Source organism: Fundulus heteroclitus, chromosome 21, assembly GCF_011125445.2.
Source record: "Fundulus heteroclitus isolate FHET01 chromosome 21, MU-UCD_Fhet_4.1, whole genome shotgun sequence".
Classification (NCBI taxonomy): domain Eukaryota; kingdom Metazoa; phylum Chordata; class Actinopteri; order Cyprinodontiformes; family Fundulidae; genus Fundulus; species Fundulus heteroclitus.
The window spans coordinates 25,091,586-25,108,456 of record NC_046381.1 but is presented as its reverse complement, the minus strand read 5'-3'; the positions used below and the strand labels follow the sequence as shown (position 1 = coordinate 25,108,456).

The 16,871-nt window shown below is 42.1% G+C and overlaps 1 long non-coding RNA gene across 1 annotated transcript; it reads left to right on the top strand.

Moving 5' to 3' along the window:
• The first annotated feature begins 10,688 nt into the window (after positions 1–10,688).
• LOC118556723 lies at positions 10,689–11,533 on the top strand. Its single transcript, XR_004927309.1, has 2 exons — positions 10,689–10,776; positions 11,142–11,533. It is a non-coding gene; the product is annotated as an uncharacterized LOC118556723 (long non-coding RNA).
• Positions 11,534–16,871: the final 5,338 nt, after the last annotated feature.

Sequence of the window (16,871 nt, the reverse complement as noted above, 5' to 3'; positions counted from 1 at the left end):
ACTGCGGGTCCGCCGAGTGACGTCAAAAAATGGGAGGTGACAGTACTATTCTTGACCAAGATGGATTCCTCCACATAAACATGATTAAATGAAAATTATTCATAATTAAAAAAACGTATAATTTTTTGCACAGTATGTAGTAGTTTTATATTTAAAGTACTTTCAGCAGTTTGAATTCTGATTTTGACCGGACTTCTCCTTTAAAGCAGCAGTTTGTACAAAAGGACCCTTAGTTTGAATTCAAAGCGACTGTTTGATTTGATTGTTTGTTTTCATGTCGGGATGACATTTATTTTGGAGGGGAGAGTGTGATAAGTTAAAATACTAGATATTAATAATTCGACCATAAGAGAATTGATGATGGTAAATTTATAGTAATAAAAAAACGGTAACACATTAAATGGAGAAATTCATAAAACCGAGTAATCTGGAAAATCATCTGATTTAAAAAGGGTTAAATGCTAAAAGGTGGGTTGCCTTACATGTTGTATTTTCTTCCTATTTGTGTAATTTGTGGTTAAGAGGTGTGATTTTATAATTTACAAGGTGATCTTAAACTAGACATGGACACCGTCTGTCCGCAGTCTTTTCCTTATTCGAGTAAACATCTCTTTTCATTGTTATTATTCCTCCCCATTTTCAGGTATGTTGTTGCTGTTACACATAGTTAGCATGATTGGAGTAATCAACTAACATGTTGAAGCAATGTTAAATGTGTTATATTTTAAGTAGTTCAGAACAATGCGTTACTGAGTATAGTAAAGTGTGTGAGTGTGTGCGTGTTAGCTAGCTTTCTGCTAAAATGCTGCGACCATCACGTAGTTGTAGCCTGCGTAGCCATTTTGGGTCAGTTGTAAACATACATGAACGCACGTGGTGGTATATTTTGCACTCATTTCAGAGGTTTCATGCACTTTGATTTTTGTAAGAGTTTTATTTCATTACTATTTTGTGTTAAAGTATAAAGTCGTTTTTGTAATGTGTGAGACAACAGTTACCTGTTTATGCACAAAAGCTATTCACTTGCTGTTTAATGGATAATATGATGTGCTTCATTTCTTTTATTAAAATTAACACTTTGTTGTGTTACAATGTTGATCTTAGAGGACCTGTTGCTTGTTGTAGGGATTATACCTCAGGTAAATGCCATATTATTTGAATGTGTGCACTCTCTATAACCAGGCATTTTTGCTATAAGATTGTATAAACTGTTTATTGTTGTAAAAACAATATTGTTTCGAGTAAAAGTTCCCACTGAGGAAACATCTCTTTTCATTGTTATTATTCCTCCCCATTTTCAGGGGCGTAACACAGCTACCACATGGACTGGAGAACGGGTTCTACCTGTGTGAGACCAGAGAAAGGCGATTTTTAGAGAGTTTTTGTAGTTATTTGGTATTTTTACACGGAGTGGAGTGCGATGTGAAGCGACACTGTAGAAGCAAACTATGGACTCATTTTACTCCAACCCAAAAACACCTGCCAGACAGACAAGCTAAACCAGTCAAGATTACCTTAAACAATATTTAACTTAATGCAGAAGTTTAATAAAATTTTTCTAATGAAAAATGTTCATCTTTAAAAGCAAGTTACTTTTTTCTGATAAACTTTAAGCAATTTTACTAAACTTTTTAAAAATTTATCCTCCTATCCATGGATTTTCTATACCTGCTTTTCCATTCAGGTGTTACGTCATGCCGTATCTGATTGGAAAACGCGGCTTGACGTAACACAGGGTCGTGGAGGATCCAGCAGTCAAAGAGCGAGAGGTGGGGACACAGAGTCCACCCTGGACACGTCACTGGGCTAAAATATAACCATTTTTATAAACTTCAAAAAGTTAATGCCTTTTTATAAACTCATGAGTTGTGATAATTAATTGGTGAGCAATAACGGGCAATCTGTGTCAAATTAAAATGTATGACGTCATCATAATGTTGGTTATGTGTCCCTCTTTGTCCATGGCTGCTGTTGGCCTTGTATGATCATAGGATTGATTTATATTGAATGTGACAGTGGAGTTAATGTACAGGTGTGAAGAAGATGATGTAATGATGCAAGCTGCTGTTTTTTGAATTAGCTGCAGTTTATAGAGGGTTTTGAAATTGTACAGTGGAAAGGTGAGTTGACTGTGGACCAGTTTTGCAAAAGTGTGACGGAAGAACTTGATGCTGCAGATATGAAAGTTAACGGGATGATGTTATTGATGTGGACAGCCCTGTCCATCCTGGACAGGGCTGTCCAGGATGGCGCCAAGGCTCTGAAGCTGAAAGGTGGAAGAGAGACAGGAATTGTCAAGGGAACTACCAGATTTGGTTAAAGTGGACTTTGCACAGTAAGAAAATGAGGTTACTAAGGTGGCATGACGTCCACGGCCCCGGGAATATATGGGCTGACTAGAAAACATTTTCAGTCAAATTGATAATTTTTGTTTTAACCCCTAAATATTATGAATTTTTCATAATTTATATTAATACATGTCTTGTGTCCTTCACATTTGTAAATTAAATATTTTGTTTGTTTTTAAAGAGCATTATTATGTTTTCTGCTCAAAGCGGTTAAAGTAAACTAATACCCACTCCTGAGTCCCGACAGTAGATGGCGCAAGTTAAAAAACAATAGGTTAACCTACTGGACCTAGCTAGCTACCTGAAAGAGCACCTGCTAGCTAACTATTATTAATAAAACTTTGATTCTTTAATAAAACTTTTGAAATGATCCCCCCCCCCTCTGTTTTTTTTGCACATCGCACACTGTGTATATATATATATATATATATATATATATATATATATATATATATATATATATATATATATAAAAAACAGAGAGAGATGTGTTTATTATATTAATATGTAACTAAAATATATAACTGCTTGTATATACCTCATCCAGTTTGACTTCAGTTTAAATTGTTTTGGTTCTGAATAAATATGTGTAGTCTAACAGAAAGTCTCCAGCATTGTGAACATATGATAAAAATGAGAATTGAGCTGCTTCCTACAGGGCGGCCCAAAATGGCCGCCCTGTAGGCACGTCGGCCTAGCGGCCGGCAGCGTCTATGGATATGTGCATCAACACGGGTTTTGTTCTATGGGTTCGACGCATGCGGCGACACATTGTTGTTGCCGAACCCATCACTGGCCGCTTGGATCTCGCTCCAAGCCCTGCTCGGGTCCCGTCCCGAAGTTCTCCCTCCAGTTCTCCCTCCAGTTCAGCTCGGATCCCGCTCTGAAGCTCAACTGCCAGCCTCGGGTTCCGTCCCGGGTTCACCTGCGGTCCTTCTGCCTCCTCCCGTCTGCCTGCTCCTGCATTTACCATTCACCTGCTCCATCCTGGTAAAGACTCTTTGGTTCTCATCCTCCACAACTCATCTCCTTCAATAAAACTCACAGAACAAAGCTGCGTGTGTGTGTTCGGGTCATCTCAATGAGGCATGACACTTAAGACAAGCATTCCATCCCCAAATGCTATTTTACCAAGTCTACTGTGTGTTTAACTTGTCTTTTGATTTTGACCACCATCCTCGGTGGTGATATGAGAGCTGACTCGCCAGGTAATTTTAAAATCACATCTTCATGTTTCAAGGAAGTATTACCACATGAATGTACATCACTGCATTATTTATAGATTGTCTATGTTGGGCTCTGGCAGATTGTTTCCCTCTGTGTGGTATTCTTTTCCGTCCTCCACTAGATGGCGTAAGCATGATGGCTGGGTGAAACACAGGTGTTCTCCATTAGACCTCATCAGCAGGAGGATAAGGTTTATAACTGGGAGTAGACGTTTGACACATCATTGTGATTTGTATGCAAAAGCTGATTGGCCTCCTTTAAGTGTTCGGAGAAACAATCATTTGATGATCCTGATCTATAAATCTCTACTTGGACTAACACCAACTTACTTAAGCTCTCTTTTGCATAGATCTAGTAGTTCACATGCTTTACACTCAAATGACTTTATCCTTCTACATGTTCCTCGTGTTCGAACTGATAAAGGAAAGAAAGCATTCAGTGTGTTGGCTCCTATAGCGTGGAATCAGCTCCAGTCTGAGCTCAAGATGTCAGAAACTATTTCATTGGAGTTATTTCGAGCGGTTCTTAAAGATAGACAACAAGCTTGTATGAAACAGTGTCACTGCTTTTAAATTGTTTTTATTGTTTTATATTTGTGCATATGTATTAATTGGTTTTATTTTTGTAACCAGGTTGTAGTGTTTTTGCAGATTTCTGCCCAGGTCCCCCTTGAAAATGAGATCCAGATCTCAACGGGGTTTACCTGGTTAAATAAAGGAAATTAAAAAAAATAAATAAATAAATAAAATAAGAGGAGCCGGCTGCCAGCACTTCTTCGCCAGAGTATTGCTTCATATTGGTAACTCTAGCCTCTGAACCACTTGTGTGTACCTAAGGTTAGTCTCTGACGTCTTTGTGCTCTGCTCTGCTTTCCAGATCCCTGCCTGCTCACTCCTGATCCAGTCCCGGCTCAGTTTTCTAGTGCCCGAACCCATCTGCAAGCCTTTCAGAAGACTCCCTGGCTCTTCAGTCCCAGCTGGCAGCCTCCTGGTTTCTCAGTCCTCCTGCGATTGCGTCGTGCTCGCCCTCCACCATGCTACCCCTCTCAAAATCAAGATTCATTTGTAGACTCACCTGCGTTCTGGAACAGACCCCGTTCATTCCTCCCTGGCGGATCTCCATCTCCACCCCAAGTCTCTGCTGCCCCGGCTCAAGCCCCGTTCCCTGATTCCTGACAACTGGCATCACTTCTTCTATAAACCTTTAAAACCTGTGTGGTCCTCTGAGTGGGTTCGATCAACTAGTAAAACCATGACAGTTTAGGCTTCTTTGAGAGTGCAACACCAAGCTTCAGACAAGCTGTTGAGAAATGGAATTCAAAATAATACAAAATACTAAAATGCAGTTAGAAAAATAATCAAACATTGTCTGTAATATTGATGTTTTTATTCATGTTTTTAAGACAAAGTATGGCAGTTATACCATGATGGACTTGGAAAACAAAAAATTGACATTCAGCTGTGTAGCATCATTATAAAATATAACCATGTTCCCCTATTTTCAAGACTCATGTTTTTAAAAAACAGTCTATGGAAGATGTGGGTTTCTACCTTTATTCTAGAAAAATTAACTAATTTGAAAACTCATGTTAACTTTTACATAGTTGCTTATTCTAAATTTGCATCAGAACAGGAGAGTGTAAACCCAACTTTCGATTGGTTCTAGGTTTTTCACCTCATTCAACTGCACCTGAGTGCTCCTGATTAAATTCACTTGTGCCGTGTAAATAATTTGATTATTCTAAAATTCTTTCCATTTCATTAAACTTGCTGTCTGAACCCTAGACTGACCTTATGTTAACAAAAATCCTTAATGTCTTAAACCGTTTGTGTTGTGATAATATTTCGATGGAATTAATTTGAGATGTCATGTGAATTTTCATTTCTTCCATTACACAACCCCTAAGAGAGCAATGAAGTTGGTGGTAGTACAAACATGGAGAGGAAACGTCTCAAAAGGAGCCTTATACTCTTGGATGAATCTCATATCAAATTGAAATGCATTGTTGCAGATCGGCACTACAGGTACAGAAATTCCTGACTGATGCCACACAGTACTATGATGTATGGCACTTTGAAAAAGGTAATAAGCATTCAGTTAATTCAATTGTTAATGCATCTGTAAACCAACTTCTTAGGGATTTACTCAATGTGGTCACAGTTTATGAACAGTTATTGTTTGGAATTTGGTAAAGCATGTTGTGGTTGGTGATGGGGGATCACAGTCTATTGTCTATGTATTCCCAGGAATTGGCAAAAAAATTGAAGGCAATTTCCAAAACCAAAGAGTGTGATGAGGTCAAGAAAGGGCTCCTTATTGTAATGCCAACTCAGACGTGACGGAACTGCATTAATTCCGGACGTGACGGACTGCATTTCCCATGATGCAATGTGGTCAAATGGCCACCAACTCCCATCATGCAACACGGCCCAAAATGGCCACCGACCATAGCAACGAGATAACGTTACTATCGAAAGAGATAAAACTCGATCACACACAACAATCTCTCTTCTTGTTGGCATTCAGCCAGTCAGGGAAGGCATGCAGCTGTTACTCCAAACTCCCCCCCCCCCCCACGCCACGTGCTCGAGTTTCTCGCTGGACCGAGATTTTTTGAAGCAAACTTTATTCCCTGCTTTGCTGACGCAGGAGGTCGACTTAAAAGGTACTTTTTAATTCCCTCTGATCAAAGACTGGGAGCCGCCTTATCTCCCAGTGATCGAAACAGGGCTACGCTTTTGCTGGGCCGAGAAAAGCATCTTGAAGCCCGGACAGAGACGGAGGGACTTTCTCATCCCGTTCCCGCTGCCGTGCGCACCTGCGTTCGTCAAGAGCTCCAGGACACTCGCGGACCCCGGAGCTGGGACTTCACTCCTGAATCACCTCAAAGTAACGGGGTTCTCCCCTTTTATTTCTTTTTCACCTTATGGTGATAAAGTTGTGCCTGGGCAGGTGTAGGAATTTAGGTAAATGCTTTTCACTCCAAGGCGGAGTGTATTAACTGTTGAATATTGTTCTGTGAATGTGCACGCATTTAAAATTGACTTTGGCTGTGTTTGATTTTGTGGTTCGTAAAGACCCCGCTGCGGGTCCTTCTGTAACTCTTTCCCATCTCCTTCCATTTTTTCCCTCTCTCTCTCTCTGCTCTCCTTATCAGTTGAGGCAATCGCTTTGTGTGAAATTTGGTTTGCGTTTTTTCTTTAAACTCATCGGTTAGCCGCGCCCTCTCGAAGTGAGGGATTACCCCATTAGCGTAAGCGTGGTTACGTCATTAGGACCTCCCCTCTTGCATCACGCAAGGGTGCAGAGCATAAGTCATCATAGTCGCCATCTTGGGAGGGTGTCTTATGACCGAACTGTAGGTAGCTTAGCTGAACTACTTTGTAAAACACCAAAGCGTCCAGTGGGACTCTCAAAGCTGTTCTGTCTCTCAATGCTGCGGTGTCAAATGCCGACGTCTTGAATGTGAGGTTTAAACAACTGTGAGTTGAACTAAGATTTGCTAACCGCTCATTTTAATCCATTGTTTTTTTTTTGTTCTGTTCTTTTATTTCCACATATATATTTTGCATGTTTAGTTTTAGTAGTGAGTAAGATTTCTAAGGTTGTTGAATCAGAGAATTACTGTAACAGGGAATTGCTTTTGGTTCAATAAAAACAACAACTGCGGAATAGAAATATAAATAGATATATATCTAATCTTCTTTTCTTATCTAAAATTCTTGAGAGAGTAGTTGCTAATCAACTATGTGAACATTTACAAAGTAATGACCTACTTGAGGAGTTTCAGTCAGGCTTCAGAGCTCATCATAGCACTGAAACAGCTCTGGTGAAGGTCACCAATGATATTCTCATGGCCTCAGATAATGGACTTGTGTCTATACTTGTCCTGTTAGATCTCAGTGCTGCATTTGATACAGTTGATCACAATATTCTCCTACAAAGACTTGAGCATACTGTAGGGATTAAGGGAAAAGCACTAGGCTGGTTTAAATCTTATCTGTCGGACAGATTCCAGTTTGTTCATGTTAATAATAAATCTTCCTCAAACTCTAGGGTCACTTGTGGAGTACCACAGGGTTCAGTCCTTGGACCAATTCTATTTACTATATATATGCTTCCGATTGGCAAAATTATCAGACAGCATGGGATTAATTTCCACTGTTATGCTGATGACACTCAGCTATATTTATCCATAAATCCTGATGAATCCAATCAGTTACTTCGACTGCAGTCATGTCTTGATGACATCAAAAGCTGGATGACTTTAAATTTCCTGCATTTAAATTCTGACAAGACAGAAGTTGTAATCTTTGGGCCAGAGTCTTCAAAAAATAAAGTTCTTAATCAATCACTTAATCTGGATGGCATTAACTTGGCCTCTGGTAATAAAGTTAAAAATCTTGGTGTTGATTTCGACCAAGACATGTCATTTAAATCCCATATTAAACAGGTTTCCAGAGTTTCCTTTTTTCACCTCCGGAATATCGCCGAAATTAGAAACATTCTGTCCAGGAGTGATGCTGAAAAACTAGTCCATGCATTTGTTACTTCAAGGCTGGACTATTGTAATTCTTTACTATCAGGAAGTCCACAAAATGCAATTCAAAGCCTTCAGCTGTGTGATGGCTGAGCAGTCAAAGGAGTTACAGGCACAGGTTTAGCTTCAAAAGGGTCTTTCTGTTTATTGAACCCAAAACAAAGAACATGGGTCAATACTGAACAGGTTACAAAGTTGGGCCCATAAAAGAGGTCAAAGTAATAAAATTCAACTCAGGCTAACAAACAGAGCTACGAAAACAAACAGACCTTCTTAATGAGACAAAAAGGGGAAACTTAAATACTGGCTGATCAGGCCACATGGAAAACAAAAGGGGGGAGACACACAAGAACCTAACTATAACTAACAAAAGAAAATCCCATTCCCCCCTCTTGCTGATGAGTAGTGGTGTAAACCAATTTGCAATTCCACTAGGCTGACTCCACCCCTTCTTCACCTCTGTTCTCCTGAAGGACTGGAGCAGCCAGCCCTGAGATGACTCAAAGACAAACAAAGGTTAAATCAAGCAGAACATAACAGTGTAAAATAAAATGTGCATACTCATTCCAGAATACAGTGTTACGCCTTTCCTTAAACCAAATTATTCTGTAAATTAAATCCTAAACTTAAAGAAATCCAAATATATATATAATGAAAATGGCTGACCTATCGTGTGATTAAATATTACCGCATTTGGGTGGCTGTAGTTGCAGCCATCACACACTCCCCCTCTTCAAATCTCTTGCTGGGACAGCGAGAGAGACAGTCCGCGATGCAATTGTCCTTGCCAGGAATATGGTGGATGGTGAATCGAAACGGCTGGATTGCAAGGTACCAGCACGTAATCCTTCCATTAGTATCTTTCATCTTCTCTATCCATTGCAGAGCTTTATGGTCAGTTTCTAAGGTGAACTCTCTTCCGAGAAGGTAGTACCTGAAGGAATCCAGGGCCCATTTGATGGCCAGTGCCTCTTTTTCAATAGTTGAATATCGCACCTCCCTCGGAAAAAGTTTGCGGCTAATAAAAGCCACTGGGTGGCGATCTCCAGGTGGTCCCTGCAACAGAACGCCACCCAAACCTCTCTCCGAGGCATCAGTCTGTAGAATAAAATGCCCTCCAAAATCAGGGCTATGAAGCACTGGACTCTTGCTGAGAGAGTATCGCAGATCCTGGAAAGTGGTCTTGGCCTCCTCCGTCCAAATGATCTTATGGGGGCTCCGGGAACCAGTGAGGTCTGTTAGTAGAGCAGCCCTGGCTGAAAAATGAGGGATAAAACGATGGTAGAATCCTGCCATACCCAAAAAAGATCTTAACTGCTTTCTAGTCTCAGGCAGCGGACAGAACTCTATAGCTGTAATTTTATTTATTTGAGGCTTTATCACTCCATTTCCTATCACAAACCCAAGGTACTCAATTTCAGCCTTGGCAATTGCACACTTGGCTGGATTAATGGTCAACCCTGCAGACTGCAGGCGCTCCAGCACCTTCTCCAGGTGTTTCAGGTGCTCTTCCCAGGTAGAACTGAAAATGACTATGTCATCAAGGTAGGCTGCAGCAAAATCAGACAGGCGATCCATCAATCGCTGGAATGTTGCCAGGGCACCATGTAATCCAAATGGCATGACTTTAAACTGGAACAGGCCCCAGGGGGTCCGGAAAGCAGTCAATTCTTTCGAATGTTCCGTCAAGGGTACCTGCCAATAACCCTTGCAGAGATCTATAGTTGTTAAATATCTGGCTTTCCCAAGCCGCTCAACCATGTCATCAATACGAGGCGTTGGATATGAGTCAAATTGTGTTATTCCATTCAGATACCTAAAATCAATGCAGAAGCGTAGGCTGCCGTCCTTCTTTGGCACCAGAACCACTGGGTGGCACCACTCACTCCTTGATGGTTCAATAATTCCAAGTGACAGCATCAGGTTAACTTCCTCCTTCAGTGAAACCAACAGACGCTCAGGTATTCTGTAACTCAGTCTTCTCACAGAAGCTCCATTTTTTAATACAATGTCATGTTGTACAAGTTCTGTTTTACCAGGATTTCCCTGGAACATGTTTGGTTTACAGAGATCTCTCACCTGAGCTTGCTTCTCTTCAGAGAGGTGATCCAGGTCCAGAAACTGAGGTGAGGGTTGTGGCAGATATTGAGTATCCTCTTCCTCCTCCTCTAGAACCTCCTGAATAAGAAAAACATCTGCCTTTGGTCTCTCCACCCATTCTTTAAGCAGGTTGACATGAAGCACTCTGGTAGAGCGGGGCTGATCTGGAATGGCAATCTTGTAGGTTGTTTGTCCCAGTCTGTTCTGAATTTCATATGGCCCTTGCCATTTTGCCAGCAGCTTACTGTCTGCACTCGGAAGGAGCACCAGCCCTTTCTGGCCAGGCTTAAAAGACCTATAGCGAGCTGACTGGTCATACCAGTTTTTCTGACGTTTCTGTGCTTCTTCTTTGTGCACTTGAGCCAATGCAGTCATCCTTTCCAGCCGTTCCCGCATCTGTACAACATAAGAGACAACATTTATCGCTTGAGAGCTCTCTTTGACACCTTCCCATGTCTCCCTCAACAGAGATAAAGGGCCTCGGACCTCATAACCATACAGCAATTCAAATGGTGAAAAACCAGTGGAGGCCTGTGGCACTTCTCGATATGCAAAGAGAAGGTAAGGCAGCCACTGGTCCCAGTCTGTACCGGTTTCATTGACAAACTTTCGTAACATCTGTTTCAAAGTCTGATTGAAGCGCTCGGTTAGGCCATCTGTCTGAGGATGGTAAGGTGTGGTCTTCAGGCTCCTAATCCCGAGGAGTTGGTACACCTGCTTCAACAGAGTGGACAGAAAGTTAGTTCCACAGTCAGTGAGAATCTCAGCTGGAAACCCCACTCGTGAGAAGAGCTGTATGAGACAGAAGGCAACTGTTTTAGCTTTTATTGATTTCAAAGGAAAAACCTCTGGATATTTTGTGGATATTTTGTAGCATAATCCAGAATCACAAGCATATAACGATTGCCTGCTTTACTTTTTTCCAGGGGACCAACAATGTCCATTCCCAGCCGTTCAAATGGGGTGTTGATAATTGGTAACGACTGAAGAGGAGCTCTGGAGGGGATCTTCAGAGAAGACTTTTGGCACTGAGGGCAGCCTTTGCAGAACAAAGCCACATCAGCTTGTATTCCAGGCCAGAAAAAATATTTTCTGATGCGGGCCATTGTCTTGTGCTTTCCAAGATGGCCAGCCCATGGAATGGAGTGCCCTAAGGACAACACCAGCTTCTGGACTGGTCTAGGAACCACCAACTGCAATGCTGACCCCTGTTGACCATACAGGATGCCATCTTTCAAAAAAAATTCCTCCCGCTTGGTTGAACCTTGTTCAGGTTGTTGGTTTCCCTCTGCTTTCTGAAATAAAGGCGTTAAAGCTGGATCATTGTGTTGCATCTCAATGATGTTAGCAGGGATTTTAAACCCCAAAGGTAACTCAGGCTTAGGGCTAGAAGATGGTTCTACAACAGTGTGTTGAAATTTCTCTTGCCGTCGCTGTTTGCGGGACTTGCGAGACTTCCCGGGCACGGTCTCTAGGTCTGCATCATAAAAAGGCAAGGCACAGAGCGGTTGAAGAAACTCCTCCCTTTTACTAGCCTGAGATCTGGTTAACGCCACATTACACATATTGCTAGAGGTCAATAAATCACACAACACTGGCAGATCTTGCCCCAAAACTACTGGAAATGGCAAGTTCTCAGCCACACCAATATTTAAAAGGTAAAGTTGGCCTTGTACTTTAATATACAGCTCTGCTGTTGGATATAATAACTCATGTCCGTGAACACAACGGACAGGCATTGTTTCCACATTCACTTTATTTGCTGGAACAAAGTCTCTGTGTACCAGGGTTTGTGTACTTCCTGAATCAATGAGGGCCTTTAATTGCTTACCCTCAACTTCAATTAAGGTCGTCCTCAAGCCCAACGGTACTTTAGAATCCACGCTTTTTCTCGGCCCGAAACACATTTGTGTTATCTTTGTAGAGTTTTTCGGGCACATTGGTCTTGTGTGCCCTTCCATCCCACACAGATAACAAACCACTGTCTTGGTTGGGGCTCTTGATGGTGCATTCCATGGCTGGGTCTTTACAGGTTTACTCTCCCCTGCCTTTTGATAGTGGGGAACAGGGTTTGAAACCTCCCTCACTTTCCATGCTGTTTGATTCCATGGTTGTCCCTTTTTCCGTGCGGCCACAAACACATCAGCCAACTGTGCAGCTTCTGCAGCCGATGTTGGGTTATGTTCTTTTATCCATATCTGCAACTCAGGAGACAGCATTCTTAAGTATTGTTCCAAAATGATTATTTCACTGACCTCATGCACAGTTTTTTGTTTTGGCATCACCCACTTTCCGTATAACTCTTTCAGTCTTGCATACAGTTCTTTTGGAGTTTCATCTGCTTTTACTTCCAGTGATCGAAATCTCAATCTGTACGTCTCAGGATTGATGTCATATTTTTGAAGAACAGCTTCTTTAACTTTATCATACTCCAAAGAGTCCTCCATATCCATATGGACATACGCACCTCTTGCTTTACCGGTGAGTAGTGGAATCAGATAGAAAACCCAATCCACTCTTTTCCACCGGCAAACGAGAGCCATACGTTCAAATGTCGTCAAAAAATGTTCAATATCATCTTCATCTGTCAGTTTCTCAAGTCTGGGTTCATGATAGTGAAACTGACCTGAGGGAGCATACCTTTGCTCATTACTGTCACCTGGAAGACCATCATCTGCACCTGCTGCTGATTGCGATTCATCCCTTTGAGGCCCAGAGGCAGGGGTGGTACGAGCTTGCACTTCCACCTGTAATAGCTGAAATTGGTGTCGCAGTGCTCTGAAGCGCTGGTCCTGCTGCTCGAACTCCTCTCTTCGTCTTGCTTCCTGGGCTTCCTGTTGGCCCACATGAGCACGAAGAATAGAAATCACTTCAGATATTGTTGGCTCCTTACCCTCATTACTTTCTACCCCTCCAGAGGCTCCACTTTCTTCTCCAACTTGCTCCTCCATTCCAACAGGCTGATTTTGAGGATCTCCTTTTGATCCTTTGGCACTCCTTCCTGTCCTGTGCATAGCTTGATAGAGGAGAGGGACTGAAAAATAAATAAACCTGTGCCTTTGACTGCAAAAATCCCACTCCTGACACCACTGTGATGGCTGAGCAGTCAAAGGAGTTACAGGCACAGGTTTAGCTTCAAAAGGGTCTTTCTGTTTATTGAACCCAAAACAAAGAACATGGGTCAATACTGAACAGGTTACAAAGTTGGGCCCATAAAAGAGGTCAAAGTAATAAAATTCAACTCAGGCTAACAAACAGAGCTACGAAAACAAACAGACCTTCTTAATGAGACAAAAAGGGGAAACTTAAATACTGGCTGATCAGGCCACATGGAAAACAAAAGGGGGGAGACACACAAGAACCTAACTATAACTAACAAAAGAAAATCCCATTCCCCCCTCTTGCTGATGAGTAGTGGTGTAAACCAATTTGCAATTCCACTAGGCTGACTCCACCCCTTCTTCACCTCTGTTCTCCTGAAGGACTGGAGCAGCCAGCCCTGAGATGACTCAAAGACAAACAAAGGTCAAATCAAGCAGAACATAACAGTGTAAAATAAAATGTGCATACTCATTCCAGAATACAGTGTTACGCCTTTCCATAAACCAAATTATTCTGTAAATTAAATCCTAAACTTAAAGAAATCCAAATATATATATAATGAAAATGGCTGACCTATCGTGTGATTAAATATTACCGCATTTGGGTGGCTGTAGTTGCAGCCATCACAAGCTGATCCAAAATGCTGCAGCAAGAGTTCTGATGAAAATCAACAAGAGGGATCATATTTCTCCAATTTTAGCTTCCCTTCATTGGCTTCCTGTTAAATCAAGAATAGAATTTAAAATTCTCCTTCTAACGTATAAAGCCCTTAATAATCAAGCTCCATCTTATATCAGAGCTCTGATTACCCTGTATGTTCCTAACAGAGCACTTCGCTCTCAGACTGCAGGTCTGCTGGTGGTTCCTAGAGTCTCTAAAAGTAGAATGGGAGGCAGATCCTTTAGCTATCAGGCTCCTCTCCTGTGGAACCAACTCCCAGTTTTGGTCCGTGAGGCAGACACCCTATCTATTTTTAAGACTAATGTTAAAACTTTCCTTTTTGACAAAGCTTATAGTTAGAGTGGCTCATACCCTGAGCTATCTCTATAGTTGTGCTGTGATAGGCCTAGGCTGCTGGAGGACATCAGGGTCTAATTTTCTCACTCTACTGATTTCTACTGTTCTTCAGTCTTGCATTGTATTACATTGAAATGACTTTCGTCATTTCAGCTTTTAACTTTTTGCTCTCTCTCTTCATAGTAGGTACACCTGGTCTGGCGTTCTGTTAACTGTGACATCATCCAGAGAAGATGGCTCACCCGCTACTACCATCTAATGTAGAACAGATTACTAGATCAATGTGTGTTTCTGTGCTTTTTTGTCTCTCTTGTTGTGTCTCTGCTCTGTCTTCCGTAACCCCAGTCGGTCGAGGCAGATGACCGTTCATACTGAGCCCGGTTCTGCCGGAGGTTTTCCTTCCCGTTAATGGGGAGTTTTTCTTCCCACTGTCGCTTCATGCTTGCTCAGTATGAGGGATTGCAGCAAAGCCATGTACAATGCAGACGACTCTCCCTGTGGCTCTACGGTTCCCCAGGAGTGAATGCTGCTTGTCGGGACTTTGATGCAATCAACTGGTTTCCTTATATAGGACATTTTTGACCAATCTGTATAATCTGACCCAATCTGTATAATATGATTGAACTTGATTTTGTAAAGTGCCTTGAGATGACATGTTTCATGATTTGGCGCTATATAAATAAAATTGAATTGAATTGGTGCCGCCAACCTTACCATGGCACACACACCCACAGAGCCAAAAGGGATCCGGACAAACAACTGTTTTCCGCCACAATAATAATACAAACCAGCTCTTGCCCAAGTTGCTATATCTTCCACAGGAAACACCCATTGACAGCACTCAGGTGGAATTACTCCTACCCTGGACGTAACTTCTATCCCCCTCCCTGTCAAATTAAAACACACATTGCTTAATTTGATTATCAGGAGTAAATGGCCCAGGAATAGTGTCATTGTTTATAGGAGGCAAAAGATCATGATAGTATTCACACCCCTCCGAGCGGCCTTTTGTCAGTCCCAAAATGCAATTATATCCTGTAGGATCCTCAAAAGGAAATAAAGGTGCTGGTTCTGTTGTTAAAATTGGCCTAGCTGCGGCACATGCTACACAGCTCTCAGCCGTATATTGTCTGGCAATCTGAGTCATCCAAGAAACCCACAAATTGCGTCTGCTATCCCCTGTAGATCTCTTAAGAATGTTACCAGGGGTCAATTTATTATAGTCTACATGAAGTCCTCCTGAAGAGGATAAGTCTCTCCCCCTTTCTAGGGGGACAAAAATATTATAACATGCACATAAATAAATACTTAAAAAATAAGTAATTAATAAATAAAGTGGCTAATTAAAAGAGATATATACATTTTGTCCCACTGTATAATGTATTTTCTACCTACATTTGTCAGGACTCAGTCAGGAGAGCCATGCTGGCTCTGCCTCTGCTTTCTCCTCAGGTGTTTCTGGTTGACTGATGGGCGGGGCACGCACACCAGGGATTGGTTCAGCAGCATCTCGCCACGCTTTAAGAACAGCGTGCGGACAGCAGATGAACGCCAGTGTTATCAGTCGATGTATGACTTCAGGCCATTATTCTCTCCTCGAGATATTCTCCGTCGCGCTAACTGTTACCCCTTGTGTCTCCCAGGTCCCCTCCTGCGTGCTCGCATCCCCTTTGAAAGACCCTCCCGAGCATTATTCTCACACCGAGTCATCCTCCCGAGTTCACCACCTACCTCAAGCCTGTCTGTTTTCCTCTGCTGTCCCGGATCTCTGGTTCGCCGGCGCTGCTCGGACCTTCCTCTGCCTACGCCCCCTGGTCTCTGGATCACCTGACACCAACAAGCTGTCACCAACAAGCTGAGTCCTAACTGCCCTCCCCCTGTCCGGTTGCCACGTCCAGGTGGTAAGCTTACGTCTCCCATGTCGTTCCCTCTGTGGTCCTTCACCTTCTGACCGTCTTCCTTCCCTTTCAGTTGTCACGGATCCCCATCCGCCGTGCCCTCGTCCGCCTCGAGCGTCATCCCCTTCACCTCCAACAATAAAATCAAGTAATCTGATCTCTGCCTCCGAGTGTAATTCTGCATGTGGGCCAAACATTTAAAGCCAAACATGACAACATTTAGTTGTTTATTGTATTTTTGGTGGCACATAATTGTATGCATATTTATGTATTGAGCATTTATTTATTTCTGTATTTATTTTTAAATATGGAAGACTTGGTCCTCCATATACTACTGATGCGTGGGTTGAAAGAGAAGGGAGAGGGGGTGCATGTATTAACATTCTGTTGGGGGATTGAATTGATAATTTGCTGAAGGGGGAGGAGATGGTGATCGCTTTTACACATCTGAGCAGTAGGCTATCCCCCAATCTTTGTCTTGCAGCTGTCTTGGTGTGTGTGGAACCTGTTGTAAAATCAACTTCTTAATCAATCACTTGATCTGGATGGCATTAACTTGGCCTCTGGTAATAAAGTAAAAAATCTTGGTGTTATTTTTGACCAAGACATGTCATTTAAATCCCATATTAAACAGGTTTC